The 18,748-nt window shown below is 42.4% G+C and overlaps 1 long non-coding RNA gene across 1 annotated transcript in view; it reads left to right on the top strand.

The window, feature by feature from the left end:
* The first annotated feature begins 343 nt into the window (after positions 1–343).
* LOC132591621 (uncharacterized) overlaps positions 344–18,748 on the top strand; it is a 69,121-nt gene continuing 50,716 nt past the window's right edge. Inside the window, exon 1 of the long non-coding RNA XR_015948275.1 lies at positions 344–510. This is a non-coding gene — a long non-coding RNA (uncharacterized LOC132591621). The remainder of the gene's footprint in view (positions 511–18,748) is intronic.

The following is an 18,748-nucleotide window of genomic DNA, read 5'->3' as shown; positions in this document are numbered from 1 at the left end:
AGAGATGGAGAACCTGTTGCCCTCCAGATGTTGTTTGACTCCCACCACCTGAGCCAGCATGGCCAAAGGTCAGGGTTGGTGGGTAGCATGGTCCATCAACATCTGGTGGTCAGCAGGTTCCCCTGACTCGGCTTCATACTCTCTCAGTGATTTTTTCCCTCTTGTGCTAGGTTTGGGTGCAAGGATTTGTCTGGAGAGTTTCTGTGCAAACACGGATTGTGTGTGTTGAGGGGTGAAGCTGCCTGTAACCTTTACACACTTGGCTAACATGCAGCTTGATCCATTGTATGTTTACACAGAAGGTCTGCATTCTCTGTGAGTTCAAACTTCCTGGAACAAATGGAGTTTGTTTGTATCAGTGAAACACTGGAATAGGCGGTCTGAGGATTACAACGCCAGCCTCCTGCTCCTCGGGGAGAAATTTCCAAAGGCAAAAACGGAACTTCATTGCCATTAAAAACCAATGCGAGCGAGGCAGCAATTCAGCCTTTGAAAAGCAACGACTCTCATGTAAGTTGAAGGTAGTGCAAGTGCAGTGTGGGTACACATCTCTGTGTGTGTATTAGCAAGAAGCTTATAATAGAAAGTCAATTATGGTTTTAAAATCCGGATTGTTTGCCACCACCGGTGCAGCCCGTAAATGAAATTATTTGTTAGCAAAGCTGAACGCTTTTCACTCCTGCTCATTAAATCTTTTAAAATGATAAACACCCTCACTTCTCCGCTGCCTGGTGAGATCACACACATGGGAGTAGCTTTTGAAGATGAATGATAAATCTGTCAAAGGGGCCACCGGAGTCTGTGGCTAGAACTAACATTCCTGTTTTAGGAAAGGCACCAGAGCAAATCTTTTAAGTCACTTTTCTCATACGAGGCCACTTTAGCTTGGGAAGAAAGGGATTTAGCCATCACATGGTCGATCAGCAGCAGCATAAAGTAAGGACAATTAAAAGGCCTCTCCATTTTGATTTCCAAGTACCCAGCCACTGAGCAGCATTAGCAATATTAGTTCTTGCACAGGACTGTAAAAGAAGCCAGGTTCTAAAATGACACAGCTACAGACACAACACTTTCCAGAGGTCAGATTCGATGACCTAAAACAGATTAGATATCCTGCTCTAGGGACGAGGGAAGAAATTAGATTCAGTTTGAATTTAAACACAAGTATACCTGAACTGCGCTTTCTGAAACAACCTGAGAACTGAAACACAGCCAGCCTTTGGAATTTGTACTTCTTTGAATTTTGCACTGCAGTACTCCAGCCAAGTAATGTGTGCAAAAAAAGGAATATGCTGTAATAAAGTGTTCATAAAAATGCATATATTAGTGAAAATAACATATAAAACTGCATTATATTAGGGGAAATTGCTTGACAAAAGTGTGTATATAGGCAAAATTGCATACAGGTGTGTATGCTAGGAAAAAAAACCATACTGAAATACTGATTAATTTTGTTGAGGGCTTTGTTTTCTTTTGTTTTTTAAATGCAAACTGATGCAGAAATGTGGAGAACAGAACGTAAAAGACTGGAAAAATGGGAAACTAAGAGAGAGACATTTACACTGATCCCTAACTCAGAAGTAAGCCCCACTGACTTCAATGGAATTTACTGCTAGGTAAATAAATACCTGTTCCCACCTGTAACGCAAACTGGTCTGCCTTCGTCCTGCTCTAGCTGTGCATTGCAGATGAAGATGTATGTGGGGATTGAATAGCGGGCATGAGTTCCCTACCCCCTCTTTATGACTAGCCATATCATTGGGTCATCCAGCTCAGTGTTGCCCACCCTGACTTGCAGCAGAATGACCTGCAGGAGTCGTTCTGAGCCCTACCAAGAGATGCCGTGGCTTGAGACTGAGATTTTTCACAAGCAAAATGTATGCTTTGCTACTGACTTACAGCCCTTACCAAAATGTATTCCTGATTTCAGGAAGTGTTCTAACTGCTTAGAATGACTCAGAGCAAATCATAACGTAAAGCAGGAGAAGTGTTATAGCTTGGTCGCAAAACCACTTACTGTGTGTGTTCGATCCTTGGAAGCCGCATTGAAAAGCCCTTTAGACAGCAGGGCTGGCAAAGACTGTTGTGTGGGATCATGGGAGTCCTGTAGTCTGTCAGGAAAGACTAGCTTTTCCCAATCTAGTGCTCTCCATATATTGTTGGACTAAGGCTATGTACACATTGTACCTTTAAAGCACACTTGAAGCATATTCTTTCCCTCTAAGAATTCTGGGTACTGTAGTTTACCCCTCACAGAGTTGCAATTCCCAACAATGCTTGACATACCACGGTGCCCATAATTCTTTGAGGGGGGAAATACATGCTTCAAATGTGATTTAAAGGTATTCTGTGCATGCAGCCTAAAATTCCCACTGTGCTAGCTAAGGCTTAGTCAACAACATAGGGAGGACATCATGTTGGGAAAGCCTGGCAAAGACATAAGTGGGCTAGCTGGGCCATAAAGGATGGGTTTTATGTTGACTGAATATTTGACTAGTCTAGAGTTACATTTATTCAGGGGTTTCCTCATGGTCAGATATATATTCTGGAGACTGGAAAGATAGCAGTGCCAGTATAGAAAATGTGTATAGCAGGTGATTCTGTCTTTCCCCAATTAACAGAACAAGTTCCTGAGCATATGCACAGAAATATAGGTTGTGAGATTGCTTTGCACAGGTTATCTTCAATTATTAAAGCAGATTTTGCAATTCACTCCCTCCCTGGTACTTCCATAGTTTCTTGCCTGACCTCTGAATTCAGTGAGGAATAAAGTGACCCCCCCCCCAAAAAAAACCACCCACCACTCTACATTTATAATGTTCTTTCATTGTTTTCTGTGCCACTTATAATTTCTGGTTACTTATGTAGGTTTCTTGTTTCCAGAACTTTTAAAAGGCATGGCAAGGTCTCGTCAAAATGTCTCTGCGTGTGGCCCCATCTGCTTCAGACACAGGGGCACAGCTGCTTGCTATTATTCATAGCAGTCAAACCAGCAATGCAACTTGTTCTTCCCACCACTGTGAGCAGAGAAACAAATAAAAAAAAGCAGATGAAAATAAAAGTGAATCACCAGTCTACAGAATTTCTACATTTCTCTTTTTAATTGACTTGTCATTTGCAAAATGAATAGCCAAGGATTAGCCGTGATTCAGTTTGTAGTGCCATGCAATCACCTTTAGTCTCTCATAGGGCAATCTTTTATTTGAAATGCAAAAGAAGTTTTATCCGGTCTGTTGCTAAATTTAGCTTTTGTAGGTAACGGACCGGGATTATTACTATTTTTAACAAAAACACACACTCCCTTCCAACTGATAGCATATAATCCACACACTTCTTTAGATGGGAATTTTTATTACAGTTTTTGAACAACACAATTACAGTAACATGCAAAGCAAAAATACAAAGGGAAAGTCAAAACAGGAAAGGGACATGGTTTAAGGTGTTTTGACGATTATACTTGACTGTCAACTGTGATGCATTAAGTCGCAAGAAAAGCTGACCAAATATTTCTGTTCTTTGCACTCATGTGGGTACATTGCCAACTTTAAAAAAGGACAGGGGATGTGAATTGTTACTCCATTACTGTATGGAAGATACAGCGTTGAAGCACCACGCGTTGGGCTGAGTTTAATGCATACATGGCAGTTCATGGTCCAGTCCATCATCTGTATAGATAAAGCCAGTTTGTGCTGCCCATGCCAAAATTTCAACTCATTAGAATATTGAATGGCACACACCAATGTTTGCAGAGATCAATACGAATGGGGAGAAAGTGAGTGTTCCTTTTGTTAAGAAGGGTTGTGTGCAAATGCCATTTGGACTGACACAGGAATTGTTGTTGTTGTTGTTGTTGTTGTTGTTGTTGTTTAGTCGTTCAGTCATGTCCGACTCTTCGTGACCCCATGGACCAGAGCACACCAGGCACTCCTGTCTTCCACTGCCTCCTGCAGTTTGGTCAGACTCATGTTGGTGGCTTCGAGAACACTATCCAACCATCTCATCCTCTGTCGTCCCCTTCTCCTTGTGCCCTCCATCTTTCCCAACATCAGGGTCTTTTCCAGGGAGTCTTCTCTTCTCATGATGTGGCCAAAGTATTCAAGCCTCAGCTTCAGGATCTGTCCTTTCAGTCAGCCCTGAGTGCTCACTGGAAGGACAGATCCTGAAGCTGAGGCTCCAATACTTTGGCCACATCATGAGAGGAGAAGACACAGGAATTAGGTGTGGCATAAAGGGTGTTTATTGGTGCAGTAGACATGGGAGCGGGGAGGGAGGCCAAAAGGCTGAAGGATGGCTTGTATAAGTTTCCAGTTAATTTGTTGGATCTTTGTCAAGATTTTGGAATCTATGTTTGCTAGAGAAATTGGCCAGTCATCAGCACATCTCAAGGATCCTGTATGAAACATTGAACATATTATTCCTTGAGTGATGGTGCAAGAAAACCTGCCTGTTTATAGATCTCAAAGAACTTAAGGTTTAGCTTGTTCCAGTTGGCTGGAGAGCATCTGGTCCTGGACATGTGCCTTTCACTGCTTCCATCCCCACCCCACCCCAACAAGGGTGCTGCTAACTAGTTTGAACCAATTGTGGGAGAGCTGCTTGAGCTAGGACAAAGAAACAACTTTCTCCATTGGATCTGTGTCATTTAAATATAATTTGGGACTTAAAAAAAATATATGTGTTAATTTATTGCTTCTGGAGTTGCATGAACCTGGTTGTGTGTGTGTTTAATGGCAGAGATTGAGTTTTTAGACTGTATTTGCCAAAGGTGGAAGGCCAACAATTGACTAGGTCTTCCTCCTTGCTCTCAATGCCTTTGCTTCGTGTGGGTTAATGCAGATTCCGCTGCTGCCATATTTAGCTGATACTTTGCAGTGAATCGTTGTTTAAATAGCTCAGGAGTGGGATGAGCTACATATAGCTTAGCCCTTTTTTCTTTCCCCCTTAGGTTTGGCATTCTTGGGTCTGCTATTTATGAAACTAAGCATATTTATGTCCCACGTATAGCATGGCCTTGGAAGGGTTTGAATCTTGACTCATTTGAAAAAAGGCAAACAACTCCATATGTGAAATAAAATAAAATAAAATTCCTTCCAGTAGCACCTTAGAGACCAGCTAAGTTTGTCATTGGTATGAGCTTTCGTGTGCATGCACACTTCTTCAGATACACTGAAACGGAAGTCACCAGACCCTTATATATAGTGAGAGGGTGGGGAGGGGTATTACTTAGAAGGGTGGTGGGAATGGGTGATTGGCTGATAGGTGTGGTAAACGGCAATTGGTCTTACAGGAAAAAGCAAGGGATGAGATGGCTAAAGATATGCATTTGTGTACTGAAAGCCTGATAATTCAGATACTGAATTAAGGTGCTACCTCAAAACAGAAGGAATAGAAGTGCCTAGCTGTACATGGTAAAGCCATAATTTTCTATACAGTCTCCTCCCAAGGCTACTGGGGATGTTTTATGGGAAAAGATGTCTGCTCCCATAGGTAAATGAGAGCAGCTATCTTTTTCTCCATATAATTCTCCAGGAGGATGGTCTCTTTGTATTTTTATGGTGTGTGTGTGTGTGTGTGTGTGTGTGTGTGTGTGTACTTGAAGGAGCGTCTCCACCCCAACTGTTCAATCTGGACACTGAGGTCCAGCGCTGACGGCCTTCTGGCGGTTTCCTCATTGCAAGAAGTGAGGTTACAGAGAACCAGGCAGAGGGCCTTCTTGGTAGTGGCACCTGCCCTGTGGAACGTCCTCCCATCAGATGTCAAAGAAATAAACAACTATCTGACATTTAGAAGACATCAGAAGGCAGCCCTGTTTAGGGAAGTTTTAAGGAATTTTAAATCTTTTGTTGGAAGCCGCCCAGGGTGGCTGGGGAAACCCAGCCAGATGTGGGCAGGGTATACATTATTATTATTATTATTATTATTATTATTATTATTATTATTAGGAGAGAGGGAGAGAGAGAGAGAGAGAGAGAGAGAGAGAGAGAGAGAGAGAGATAATGCCTAAATAGTGAGAAATTTGGGTAGAGGAACTTGGAATGGTCAGTCACTTTTTCTGTCTATGTTACTTGCATGAATCCAAAATTATAGTTCTTCTTTAGGACTTTGCACATTTTTGCTGTATTTGGCAACACATTCCTTGTGCTACAAGAGAAGGCACAGAAGGCTTTGCTAGGATATCTAATCCCAGAAGAAAGTCTAAGATTGTTAAGGGAGCCTGGTTGTCTAAACCCCAGAATACTCGTAATACTTCTACAAGGGCCATGAGGAATGCAGCTGTGAAAGTCTTTCCTCATTTAACACACAGCACCACCCTTCTTCAGAGCTTCCTCCTATCTGGTGCGTTGCTTGATGAGATCATGTGAAATGTGAGAATTCCCAATCACATCTGAAATTTCATCCTCAGCACTTCTATGCTGAGGCAGTTAAAAAATAAAATAAAATGCAACTGCAACATGCTTACCCTTCCTACAGTACGTTATCATTATCATTATTACTGATTTATTAACTGCCTTCTAAATCTTTATGTGTAAATCATCTTCTCAAGGTGATTCACACATAAAACATGAGGAGAAAAAGTTACATTTAAAACCAAACTGAAAACTGTGGTAAAGGCCCATTTAAACAGCTAGGGAAGTGGGTGCTTGTACCTTGAGATGAATGTTGTCCCACAGGGGCAGCGGCACTAAAAGCCCTGCTCTAAGTGACTGTAGAGCAGGCTTCTGAGGTCCTCAGGAACATGCATGATAGACTCTCCCACAGACCACAGGGTGTATAAAGGATAAGGCAGCAATCTCTCAAGTAACCTGGTCCCAAGCTGTATATGTTCATGCCAGTAGCATACTGACAACCAGGGCAAATCCTGAAAGCAAGGTGTTATATGCCGGTGGTAGTTTGCTCCCACAAGCAATCTAGCCACTGCACTCTGCAGCCCCTGGATCAACCCTAAGCATAACCCCACATATATTACATTAGAGTAGTCCAACTGTGAAGTTACCAATGCATGGACAACTGTGGTCAAGTTATCCCGATCCAGAAATGGCCATAGCATATCTCTCAACTGTCCCAGAAAAACCTAGACATCCAATTTCGCCCCCTGTGAAAGCACGACGGCCATTTTGGGCACGGTTGAGTGATAGGACACCAGCCCTGCCCTGTGATCTCCTCTGTCTGTAATGTGCCCTTGAACTGTGAGAAGGTATCTTGCTTGCCTGGATGGGGTGTGTGTGTGTGATTTTTTTTGGACAGACCCACCCCTAGTATGCAGCCTCTGGGAAGTTGTTGACAAGAGAACACGTCCCTCAGGCTGTAAAAGCTTGTCCTGCCACAGAGTTTAGAAACCGGAGACTGCCCACCTAGCCCTTAACTGCCAAAGTAGCTTTGGGAAAAGACACAAGCCCTTATTCATGCACAACCCACATGGAGCAGTCCAATGGTGAAGCTGGAGCAGGGCCACAAAGCTTGCTCTGCCCCTGACATTGCATCCTTGCACTAGGCCTTGCCCGTTGAGGCCTACATGTTGCTTGCAAAAGGATCTTTATAAGTGAGGAGCTGCTCATAGGTCTCTGTTGCACCAGAACTGCATTTTAGCTAACTGAATATGGTGAAGGGCAGTGTTTCTCAACCAGTGTGCCTCCAGATGTTTTGGGACTACAACTCCCATCATTCCTGACCACTGGTCTTGCTAGCTAGGGATGATGGGAGTTGTAGTCCCAAAACATCTGGAGGCACACTGGTTGAGAAACACTGGCGAAGGGCCATAGCTCAGTGCCAGAGAATCTGCTCTGCACCTAGAAGGTCCCAGGTTAATCTCTGGCATTTCCAGGTTGGGCTGGGAGAGAATCCTGTCTGAAATCCCGGGGAGCTGCTGCCAGTCAGTGTAGACAATACTAAGCTAGATGAGTCAGTAGAAGGCAGCATCTATATTATAAATTCAGGTATTTGGGGAATAAAATATGCTTTTTATATATATTTTTTAAAAATAAGCTTTTTATATTTGCATGCAACAACCAAGGCAAAACCAAACAAAAAATCAAATTCTCTTGAGAAAATCCAATTTTGTAAGCCCAATTAATTAGGAAAGCATGTGAAACCAAATTTGCATTTGTTTGTTGATTTCTCATTCTTCTGCTTGCCAGAGGGAAGTACCCATTCAGAGCTCATAAGCCTCATCCGCTGACAAATAGAAGGCATGATCATTTACCCACACACTTTCTACTAACTGCACAGATATATATTTTTAAGTCGATTTGTACAGAAATAAGGACTAGAAACAAAGGTCCATATAGTTAAAGCTATGGTTTTCCCAGTAGTAATGTATGGAAGTGAGAGCTGGACCATAAAGAAGGCTGGTTGCCGAAGAATTGATGCTTTTGAATTATGGTGCTGGAGGAGACTCTTGAGAGTCCCATGGACTGCAAGAAGATCAAACTTATCCATTCTTAAGGAAATCAGCCCTGAGTGCTCACTGGAAGGACAGATCGTGAAGCTGAGGCTCCAATACTTTGGCCACCTCATGAGAAGAGAAGAGAAGACTCCCTGGAAAAGACCCTGATGTTGGGAAAGATTGAGGGCACAGAGGACAAGATGGTTGGACAGTGTTCTCGAAGCTACGAACATGAGTTTGACCAAACTGTGGGAGGCAGTGCAAGACAGGAGTGCCTGGCGTGCTATGGTCCATGGGGTCACGAAGAGTCGGACACGACTAAACGACTAAACAACAACAAGAAGCTAGTTTAAATTCATGTCTGCTTGTTTGCAAACTTATGGTGGCAAGGGCACAAACAGTCTAAATTCCACAGTGCTAGGTGACTTGATAATATACACTGATATAGGTTTTCTAAATATTTACCATTTCGGTTCACAGATGTATTCAGAGTTTCCTCTGCTAAGAAAATATGAGTCTCTGGAAACTGGGCCTAAATTGTTGCCCTATTGCTGGTAGCAGTAGAATCTGGTGTCAACAGCATGAGGTTCTAAACCACAGATACCAATCTATTTTCAGCAGACCTTTCTCCCAAATGTGCTGTTACTATTTAAAAAACACATTTGTGATGTCTAAAGGTGAAAATCCAGTTATTGGGAGATGGCCCTCCAACACAAATGTGGAGGATTTATATAGCAGCAACAGCTGCCACATGACACCATGGAGAGAGATAGGGGAGAGAAATAAGCAAATTTAGCAATTAACTCTATTTTTGCATACATTCATCTAGAACTGGTATCCCTTGGCATTCTCAAATGAACAGGGTTAACAGAGATAGGAAATTCTGACAAGTTCTGTGATATAGTGCACATCCACAGACAATGATTCAATTTCTTTAAGAATATAAACAAGTTGTGCAAGTTTGCAATAGCATGAAGTACTAGATTTTTTATTTTGCATTATTGTACATTCAGTGATGTTGAATTAATATGTTCTAAAGTAAGAGTTCTCAATGATTCCCAACTCCTTTTATTTCATAAAATTTATACACTGCTTGATTGTAAACAACAGCAACCTCAACATAGTTTACAAATGATCCTGCCATTAGAACTTCAGCATTGATGTTGTCTGATCAATTCCCTTTCTGACCCAGACGTAAAATACGCGTTGTACTGCAGCAAAAGTGAGGTAATTTCTACACTAAAGGCTATCTTCAAAGCTAGTGCACTAATTCCAAAGGCAATAAGGGAACGCTTTCCCTCCCTAGGTTTACAAAATACATGATTAAAATCTCCCTGCAGTGATTTTATGAGAATCAAGAAGACTTCACTTACCCAGTGCTCCACAGGTAGAAGATATCTGCTGTTTTGTAGCTGACAAGTCTCAAATAAGATGCCAAGGAAAACTCTTTCAACTGTTCTTGCAACTTTATCATTACAGGTTCAAAATTAAAAAGAATGAGTTAGGCGCTCAGCTGGTTCATTAACTTTTTCTCTCTAGCACACCATCCTCAAGAGTTTGGATAGATTTCATGTACCGAAAAGATACTGAGTAGAGGTTTGTGAAAATTAGGGTGTGGGAACCTCTATTCGTTCCAGCGTACAAGGGCATCTTGTTCTGTGATTCTGATTAAGCCAGTGCTTAACTGAATTCCGGGAATGAGGTATACAGATATTTATGGGAACCTTCCAAGATTGATGGTGGTGAAATAGGATTTTATTTCAAAGATTAGAAGGAAGATCAGATGGGATGGCATTGAGAAAGGACACCAAATGCTAAGAATGGGAAGGAGGAATGAGAAAAATAAGAGGAAGGATTGGATGTCCCAAGTTTCATTAAGGGGGGAAAAAACTCCTGGAGAAATAGATAGTTAAATAGAAAAGTAAAGTAAAGTAAGACCCAATAGTAGATGAAAGGCTGTATAGCTATACAGCATCATCACTTCATTCATTATGAAGCATAAGGAACACTTTTTAAATAACTTTGTTTATTTGAGAAGACTCTCTTCTGCTAAAAGGATATCTAGGAATGTTGTTGCAAATGTTATCCCACAAATGAACAAAGTCAGTCCCAGAAACTACTGAAAGTTTACCTCTCACGGGGTTTCTTTGGGAAAGCATCTAATTAAATAAGAAAATGCATGACAATAATACAAAGGAAACTAAAGTATATACAAAGGAAACGGGATATGTGCAGTTGGAATGTGGAAAGGATATGGAAGTGGCAATGATGAAAAGCTAGGAGAGGGTTAGGCTTCAAAATGACGTATTCCATGTGACATGTGTTTGCTGTTTGACAGCAGGTTTCCCCCTGAGAAGTGCCAGAAAGATTCTAGCAAAATTTCCTACAATGGTGTGTTGGATCAAAAGAAATCTGCCAGACAGTGATTTCAGATCAGAGGAGCTCCGAATATTAAAGCTAGCAATGTGGCAGTATCCAGATGTGAGCCAGATAATTTACAAAATATGCATTAACTATACTGCTGTGTGAAAGCAAGGGCATAGTATAAGTCTGATTATGTCTTCTTCTTCTTCTTCTTCTTCTTCTTCTTCTTCTTCTTCTTCTTCTTCTTCTTCTTCTTCTTCACACTAAGTAGAAAATTTAAAGACTCTCTGCAAAAATAAATTGCATTAAAAGATCTTTCATATACGGTATAGCAGTGTAATCCTATATGCACACTTGGACCACTATAGCCACTGTACACAACATGTACTGAATCTGGGAAGGGACACACAACCAGAAAATACAATATTATGCCCATGGCATCATGGAAACCACAGTCCTCCAGTTAAGGGCTGAGCCTACGTGCTGCTCACTCACATTGGGAGCCGATCTATACAGGCTGAGCTGGGGTTTTCTCTATCACACTGCAACACACACCCTCCCACAACATGAAAGGAATTCAAGGAATTTGGCAGAGGCAGCAGTCAAAGCCAAGAGAACCAGTGGCATGCTTGCGGCAAATACTAGAGAAAATGTCTAGAAAAACCCTCCAATGTTTGGAAAGCCAAACGTCTTGCTACAGAGCATAAATTATCATAGTATATTTACACACACCACCAATGTCATTGACTTAATAATCCTTTACACTTCAGTGCTAAAGCTTCAACACAGGAAAGAGCACATGGTAGGTCAGCTTGTTTTGGCTCTATTGGATGTAAAGATTCAATTATGTAGTCTTCACACCTGGCTTACTGCTCCACAGAGGTGATCAAGTGGACTGGTTTTTGGATTATGCATGATCCATTGGATGGGTTATTGGACAGGTCTGTTAACATTTCCAAGAAGGAAACACATTTTCAAAATCAGCCAATAACAGTTTAGTTACAGCATTGCATTTGTAAAATGCCTCCAAGTGTTTCATGAGTTTCTGGTAAAGCAAGATATGCAAATATATTTCTCACTTAAGGTGTGTGAGCAGACCTACTGGGTTAGTTGTGACTATAAATTAGATGGCTGATGTTCTGTATTTGCATTAGATTTTTTTTTGCCGTGGGTTCAATGACAATCCAGCGGAAATTAAGTGCTTTTACTGCCCCTTCATAATCCTCAACTAGCTGATACTACAGTTGTCGCCTCTCACCCGTTGTTGTTGCTTTCGCTATCATCATCATTAATTTTATGCTATCTTTGCAGGGATGCCCAAGGTGACTTGCATAGAAATAGCAATAATAACGGTATCAATCAGTAATAAAGCTATCATTAAAATCATAATAAACACTGAAAAACAGTAAAAGCCGGTGCTTCACTATTCTCCATGCCTGACTTAAATGCTTTTAATTACTTGTTTTTAATTGATAATTTTAACATTTCCTGTAAACTACTTTGAGGTTTTATTACTATCAAGCAGAATATAAATTTTGTTAAAGCATAAACATGAAAACAAAATGCTAAACTTAATGCCTCCACACACACCCCAGTCCAAGTTCCTTTGATCTCATGAATAGCCAGCAGGTGCAAGTGTATGATCGGTGGATAATGGGGCATTAGAGGGGTTTCATAAACAGTCACAGAACAATGAATGTGTGGAGAAAAGGAGCTAGGCAGTACAAGGTCAAGCAAATCCAAATGTTGCCCTTTCCAGCACTGCTAGGGTCAGTACTCTAAAAGGTGTCCCATGCTAGGGATCATTAAGAAACCAAGTGGAAATAAAACCTGTGACACCACAGTGCTGTTATACAAATCTATGGTGCAGCTGCACTTGGAATACTGTGCGCAGTGCTGTTTGCCTTATCTCAAAGAGGATCTTGTAGAGTTGGGTAAGGTTCAGAAAAGGGCAACCCAAATTATCAAGGCGATGGAACAACTCTCTTATGCAGAAGGGTTACAGCATTTGAGGCTCTTTAGTTTAGAGAAGAAAGCAAGTAAGAGGCAACATGATAGAAGTGTATTAAATTATGCACGATAAATTGAATAGAGAAAAGTTTTTTGTCCCTCTCTCGTAGAGCCAGAACTCATGGCTATTAATGAAGCTGAATGTTGGGAGATTCTGAACAGAGATAAGAAAGTACTCCTTCGCTCACTGCGAAGCTGCATGCTCTGCTACCGGGGGTGGAGAGCAGGCAGGGGTGTAGTGCACACCCCGGGGGCGTGGTACCCCACCCATGAGGGTGTGGTACACTGCCCGCAGGGGCATGGTACACCCCCTGCGGGGGTGTGGCGCCCGGCATGTGCGGGGGTGCATGGTGTGTATCCGGGGGGCACCGCGATGTCACCCTACCGGAGTAGTAGTACCGGGGGCGGTCCGCTGTCTCCACACACCCCGTTCCTCCGCCAATGATTCAATCCAACATGAAGCAGTGTTGGCCACCAACTTGGATGGCTTTAAAAGAGGGTTGGACAAATTCATAGGTTATCACTGGCTACTCACGCTGATGGATATGTTCTACCTTCATTATTGGAGCCAGTGGGCTTTTGAATACCAGTTGCTGGAACTACAGGAAGGGGCAAGGTTGTTGTGCTAAGGTCCCATATGCATCTGGTTGGCTCCAATGAGAACAGGATGCTGGACTTGATGAGCCAGTGGTCTGAACCAGCAAGCTCTTCCTATGTTCTGGTGTTCTTATTCTGATACCAATTCCCGACTACATCTAACATGCCCTTATGGTGCTATTGGAAGCCTATTACTTGACCCTGCTGGCATAGAAGGGCCAGTCTTGGAATCAGATGAAAGCTGGTCACATAAGTGGAGGTGGTCTGTGCCAAGCTTTGCAATGTGGTCATAAATGAGTGTGTGTGTGTTCAACAGGCATTTCTGTTCAATTCAACCTCAGTGGTCCACCATTGGGAATCAGCCAGAAAGGATATATTATACAGGAGAAAGAAAGAAAAACCATTGCCACCAAGAAAGTACTATTGTAATCCTTTATACCTACCATGTGTTTCAAACAAGCCATCTTTGGTGTTTCCAAAGAGACCTCGATAATGTCATTCTATTTTAATGATCAGCTGCTCAGCCACCATAAGATGAAGCAATGACAATGAAGAGTTATTTGCCAGGCTGCAAATGATAAAGAACAAAACAGTCCTTTTTGGGGGAAATGACTGCAAAAGCCATCAAATTCCCAGCTTCACCTGGAAATGTGTTGCATCCCTTTCATTTCGTTGCCTGTCATGAATGAGAAAACTTAAAATCTGTGAGTATCATTTCGCCCTTCTCCTGGGGAGAGTAAATATTTGCATCTGCTCCTCTGTTATTAAGAATATTTAAAGTGAACTATGATGACAGGGACATCCAATTATCCGATTTGTGTAGTTGCAGATATCAGATGAAACTTCAATATATGTGAGGAAAACACTACCTTCCTTTACATGCCACAGCAGTTTAGATGTAGTTTGCTATAAGGCAGGGATGGGGAAGCTTTTCTAGTCCAACGGCCACATTCTCTTCTGGGCAACATTCCGAGGGCCACATGACAGTGGTGGGTGAGGCCAGAATCAAACACAGGTTTCTACACACACTCACACATCCTGGAGAACCTCATCCCCTAAAGTTCTTCACACCTGCTTTAAACTCAGGATGGTGAAGCTGTGGCCTTCCAGATGTTGCTGGACTACATTTCCCATCACCCCTAACCATTGGGCCATGCTGTCTGGGGCTGATGGGGCCTGTAGTTCCCATCAGCTTTATATTCTTGGCTCATGAAATGGCACAAACAGTACAGGCTCAGTAACATGCCTGGTAAAGGGAGCTGGGGAGCTTTGCAGCTGTAACATGTTTAAGATCTACGTTTCTATAATGGTAAAGGTAAAGGGACCCTGACCATTAGGTCCAGTTGTGACCGACTCTGGGGTTGCGACGCTCATCTTGCGTTATTGGCCGAGCAGCGCACGGAATCGCCATTTACCTTCCCGCCGGAGTGGTACCTTTTTATCTACTTGCACTTTGAGGTGCTTTCGAACTGCTAGGTTGGCAGGAGCTGGGACTGAGCAACGGGAGCTCACCCCGTCACGGGGATGCGAACCGCCAACCTTCTGATCGGCAAGCCCTAGGCTCTGTGGTTTAACCCGCAGCGCCACCCACGTCCCTCTATAATGGTACTTACTAGCAATAAAATAAGTGTGATTTACTGGTGAAAATGAATAGCTCCCTGTGTGTACTCTGAATTAAAAATGCATCAGAATGCTTTGCCATATTTCGCTGCTGTGAATTATGCTGGTTAATTACAAGGATTGCTGCCTACAGCCAGCTTCTACCACCATTTCCTGTAGAATTTGACATGAGATAAAGTGGTGGGCCAGAGCTCAATAATAGCACACTTGCATTGCATGCAACGATTTGAGGTTCAAGTCAGTTCCTAACATCTTATTGGTAGGAAGGGCAGAAAGGCAATAATAATGGTGCAGATTGACTTATTATAAGGCAGCCTCATATGTCTATCGTGCTCAAGACATGCGAATTAAATGCAGTGGGAGTGCTCCCCATCCCGTCTCACGACTAGACAAACATTATACCTTCACCTTTAATCAAGAAACCCCCAGAAACTCAATTTCATCAAGCTGTACATACTTATTTATATCCCTTTCAGTCACAACCTATCTATAGGTCTGCCTGTTATACACCTTCCTGCACATGTTTGGTTATATATAGTCTGTATCATGAAATGCTACAGACCTCTTGATTAAAGACACCACTACCATAGCTGCCAAGTTTTCCCTTTTCTCACGAGGAAGCCTATTCAGCATAATGGAAAATCCCTTTAAAAAAGGGATAACTTGGCAGCTATGACCACTACTTGAAGATAAAACACTACTGTGGTAGAGGTAGATTTTTATGCCGTATTTAATGGGAAGCTTCCCTGGGAATGGCGGGTTGAGATAAAATTCAATCTTCGTAGCAATCGGGATTATGTGCTAATCAGAAAGAAAGAAAGAAAGAAAGAAAGAAAGAAAGAAAGAAAGAAAGAAAGAAAGACAGAAAGAGTGGAACAGAATAGTACAAGAACTTCAGCAAACACCATATGCTAAATATTGACAAAGAGCCAAATAATAAACCGGATTCCTGTGGTCACAGTTAATCCCCCCTCCAATAATATATTTAGAGAGATTTCAGCAGGAAACAAAACCTGCTACATTGACTAATTTTTCTCCTGCAATCTCTGTATTGCTCCTGCAGAACTTTGGGGGGGGGGATAAATTGGGGTCTTCCTTGAAGGCATCATTTGGTCTCAGCAGGTGGCCTGAAGCCTGAATGCGAAAACATCAACAACACATCTTCCCAGTTCACACATTCCTTTGATCATCCTTGGAGCAAGGAAAGGCCACAATATGCTCATAGCTCCACTGTGACGGGAGATCGGTCTGATGAGTTTCAAATGTTTCTATAAATTCTAGCAGGACTCTTTAAAAATAAATGACCAGACAGGAAACATGGAGAGCTGTGCATCCATAACATTTTAAGGCATGCAGTTCTCTCAAGAATGATTGGAACTTCTTGCATAGTTCTAATTTATTTATTTTTAAAAAAATTAAAGCTGAAAAATACCGCACATATCTCAGTCACCACCCCAGGGAAGTTATCCAGCAAATACCTAGAGATGTATGCCTTGTTTATTAATTTAATTAATTTAAGCTATTCATACATACCCTTCAACATATTGACTCCCCAAACTGGGACGTGCATCTTCCTACGTGTGCTCCCTTGTGAGTCACGTGATATGCACGAGATCATGGAGCCTAAAAGACAAGCTTTCCTCAGAGCGAGTTCTTGGCACAAAATCATGAGATCACAGCACCCAAAATGGTCACTGTGGCTCTTGCGCGGGAAACGGGGTGTCCCATTTTTTCTGGGACACTTGTGGGATACAGTATGCTTTATATAGCTCTTAATTTCAACAAGAGCTGCTGTCACTGCAGATGGTGACAGTAGTCACGAAATTAAAAGACGCCTGCTTCTTGGGAGAAAAGCTATGACAAACCTAGACAACATCTTAAAAAGCAGAGAAATCACCTTGCCGACAAATGTCCGTATAGTTAAAGCTATGGTTTTCCCAGTAGTGATGTATGGAAGTGAGAGCTGGACCATAAAAAAGGCTGATTGCCAAAGAATTGATGCTTTTGAATTATGGTGCTGGAGGAGACTCTTGAGAGTCCCATGGACTGCAAGAAGATCAAACCTATCTATTCTGAAGGAAATCAGCCCTGAGTGCTCACTGGAAGGACAGATCGTGAAGCTGAGGCTCCAATACTTTGGCCACCTCATGAGAAGAGAAGACTCCCTGGAAAAGACCCTGATGTTGGGAAAGATAGAGGGCAGAAGGAGAAGGGGACGACAGAGGATGAGATGGCTGGACAGTGTTCTTGAAGGTACAAACATGAGTTTGACCAAACTGCGGGAGGCAGTGCAAGACAGGAGTGCCTGGTGTGCTCTGGTCCATGGGGTCACGAAGAGTCGGACACGACTAAACGACTAAACAACAACAACAACAACCAAAGTTTCTAAGCAGTGTACATAAAAATGAAAAAGTACAGAATGGATAAGGCCAGTTTAAAGTAATCATTAAAACAGAAGACTTCATTCAAATGCCTGCTGAAATAGAAAGGCCGTTGTCACATGCCTGAAGGTCAGCAGGGAGGGGAACCTGTCTAATCCCATCTGCGACCGGTTTCCACAGAATTGGCCTTATGATGCTGGATGCATAACTACTGGCGTTTACTAGTTGTGCATCTGAGCCACTGCTTTTGCCTGTTGTTGGTGGGATATTCCTAATGCATTTGGTACGGATGAACTGAATGTTCTTCAGAGAGAGCTTTTGATTGGAAAGGGGCATTTCAGGGGCTTGACGTGTTCCCCCAAATGTACCCCCTTTCTTTTGCATGTTGGCTTGTTGATGTTCACTGTACCAGTGAGCTGCTGTTTCCATGCTTTTTCTTCTCCTCAAGTGATGCTGACGAAGTTCACAGATAACAGTCTTGTAATATGTATTTTCACTATTCATAATACTTGCTTTTATTATGAGTCAAACGCCCCTACCCTGACATTCTCACTCCATTTGTAATTGATAACAAAATTTATTTTTAGCCGGTGTCCTACTTTGTGCCTGTGAGGTAGGCATTTATCAGTCCAGGCTTGCTGCTGGGACATGCTCCGAATTTGATTAACCCTCATTTTGTGTCTCAACCAGAAGCTGCCCACCTTGCATTTTAGTTCAGTCTTAGCATCCACCCACACTGCTGGAGGAATGGGACTTCTCATTCCTAATTCTGCTGCTCACCCTTGCAACTCCGGCTGCTGGCAGGAACCTTTGCAGGCTTACTGACATCAGACTTCACTTTCATATAGCGAAGAGTTTTGCGGAGCAAAGTCAAAACGCAGGGTTTTCACAGTAAATGAACAAAACTTTATTGATGGCAAACATACTTCTTTACAAACACATAATGTAGGAGAGCAAGGTAAAACAGAAGATCGTTAGACTAGACCAGTGTTTCCCAACCAGTGTGCCTCCAGATGTTTTGGGACTACAACTCCCATCATTCCTGACCACTGGTCTTGCTAGCTAGGGATGATGGGAGTTGTAGTCCCAAAACATCTGGAGGCACACTGGTTGGGAAACACTGGACTAGACTACAGAAGCACACTGAGCTCATTGTATTTATCCTTCCTTGCTCCAGTGTATCTTCGTGTAATTGATACAATATTTGTACAAGGAATGAGTCATCTAGAGCAGGCATGTCAAACTTGCGGCCCTCCAGATGTTTTGGACTACAATTCCCATCTTCCCCAACCACTGGTCCTGCTAGCTAGGGATCATGGGAGTTGTAGGCCAAAACATCTGGAGGGCCGCAGGTTTGACATGCCTGATCTAGAGGATGAGTGAGAATAAGTCA

The sequence above is a fragment of the Zootoca vivipara genome, chromosome 2, assembly GCF_965207765.1.
Source record: "Zootoca vivipara chromosome 2, rZooViv2.hap1.1, whole genome shotgun sequence".
Lineage (NCBI taxonomy): Eukaryota > Metazoa > Chordata > Lepidosauria > Squamata > Lacertidae > Zootoca > Zootoca vivipara.
This window is presented reverse-complemented; position numbering and strand designations above follow the sequence as displayed.